The sequence below is a fragment of the Pteropus vampyrus genome, unplaced genomic scaffold (assembly GCF_000151845.1).
Source record: "Pteropus vampyrus isolate Shadow unplaced genomic scaffold, Pvam_2.0 Scaffold274, whole genome shotgun sequence".
In the NCBI taxonomy this organism is placed as follows: domain Eukaryota; kingdom Metazoa; phylum Chordata; class Mammalia; order Chiroptera; family Pteropodidae; genus Pteropus; species Pteropus vampyrus.
This window is the reverse complement of record NW_011889055.1, coordinates 151,618-153,658: the sequence shown is the minus strand read 5'-3', so window position 1 is coordinate 153,658 and position 2,041 is coordinate 151,618. Positions and strand designations below refer to the sequence as shown.

Here is a 2,041-nt window from a genome sequence, read left to right as displayed (position 1 = left end):
AATGCCGCCTGACGGGACAGTGCCCTGACTTCCCGGGGAGGGCACGCACGGCAAGGACAGGGACACTCCTGACGGGGAAGCGGGGCGCACGGAGCCGCAGCCGGAGCTGAAAGGCGTCCGCCGGGCATCACGGCATCTCTCCTGGAGCACGCTGAACCTTGGGGCAACGGCCCGCCACGGTCCTCAGCACGCACTGCCCTCTCTCCTCCTCCATGCCCGTTCTTCCTGTTCATCCCTTCTGACCAATCCGAGACCCTCAAGCATGTGCATGAGATGGCACCCGCCCGGTGTCAGTTACTCATGCACGTATCACAGCCCTTCTGGACGGTACCTGCTTTCTGTTCAGGAAAAACCCCTGACTTCTTTTCATAGAACCCAAGGGGCCTACAGACCTGAGCGACTGGCTGGCCGCTGCCTCTCATTTTATAGATTAGGCACAGAGACCAAGAGATTCGTCGAGAGCCAAGGTCACGCAAGTGGCAGAGCTGGAATTCAAATTCTGATGCACAGCTGATACAGAAACTGAGTTCTGTCTAATGGGACAGCATACGAAGTGCTAGAAAGCCCTATAGGAATTATACTGATGTAGTTACCTGGCAAAACCAAAACGGAGGGAGAAAAAGACCCAACTCCAAGCTCCTTTCTGCTGCTGAAATTACACCTGAAAAATTCCACCCGTTTTCTTTAATGGTTTCATATCTAAAATTTCCTTAATAACTTCTGACAAAAAAATTTAAAAGTCCAACAAACAGTTAAGTCAGCGGTGTCAGACTTAATTTCCTTTAAATGATCCCGTACTTACTTCGAGTGACAAAATCTTATCTGGCAAGCCAACGATGCCCACCCTTTACCAGCTGAGCAGATTCTTCCGTGATCCCCTTAAAAGAATCGCATCTCAAAAATGCAAAAGCAGCAATCTGGAAGATTCTGTATAGTGAAAAATCTTCCGACGATTTGAACTGTGTGTTAATAATCTCAACATAAACCTAAAATTTACAGTCATCGAGCACAGACTGCATCAGGGAGAAATTGTGTTCCGTCCCGTGGAAGGGAAAGCAAGCTGCTCACTAATTGGGTTAATCTAGAAGTTTCTCGGAATGTCCCAAACCGACGCAAAAGAAAGCAGCGGACAAGGAAAAGACTGCAAGGCAGAAAATGTGAAAAAGAGTTAAATACGGTGCAACGCCCTGACACTTGAGCAATCACAGTCGATAAAGCGAAACGTTTCCATAAAGGCATCCTTTAAAAAGCAACGACTCCCTTCGTGGCGATTTAAGTCACCCGTGCAAAAGCACCCAGGCCCCGGACGAGTGATAACCACTTACGGGGAAGAGATTTTTAATTTTACTGGCCCGTAAAAAGAGCACACACCGAACGCAGACCCGAACGTAGTTTCAAAAGAAAACAAAACGCAGTTTCTGCTTGGTAAAGTTCAAGGGCAAAGCCGTTCCCGGTGCAACAGAATGCGCCCGACGCCAGCGTTGGGGTGAGGGGGGGTGGGGTGGTGGGGTGGTGGGAATGCGAACACATAGTATCTTCTTATAAAGGCAACAATCTGAGTTACAAAGTAATAACGGGGAAGCCAAAACAGTTTGACAGCCCGCCATAAGGGCGGCCTCGATCCTGAGTCACACAATGCCTGCAACCATTTACGACAGTAATTAATGCACAAGTCCCCTAATTAAATTCTAAAAGGGGGAGAATGCTTTAACTAAGTTTACAAGAATTGCTTCCCGCTGGTCCTCTCCACCCCCCGCTCCCCGCCGCCCAAGGAAGGGACACACGCGTCACTCTGCATCTCCCCGCAGTCCCTCCATCCACGGTCCCCTGCGGCCTCATGCTCCCTGCGTGCGCAAGAAAGCAGCGCGGGGCGACTTCGCGAGCCGGGAGGGGCGCGCCGAGCGGGGCCGCACGGCTCGCGGGGCGGGAGGCGGCAGACGCGCCCATCTTACCTGCTGGGGCTCGTCTCCACGTCTTTGGTAGCTTTAGCTTCCAATGCTCTGCAAGAGAGAGAGGGAGGGAGGGAGAGGGATGCGCGTGA

At 51.5% G+C, this 2,041-nt stretch overlaps 1 protein-coding gene across 1 annotated transcript in view; it reads right to left on the bottom strand.

The window, feature by feature from the left end:
* The window catches only part of TNRC6A (trinucleotide repeat containing 6A), a 71,206-nt gene extending 69,206 nt beyond the window's left edge, over nt 1-2,000 (bottom strand). The window contains exon 1 of the mRNA XM_023520630.1: nt 1,953-2,000. The gene's annotated coding sequence lies outside the window, so the exon portion shown is untranslated. The remainder of the gene's footprint in view (nt 1-1,952) is intronic.
* Between the last annotated feature and the right edge of the window lie 41 nt (nt 2,001-2,041).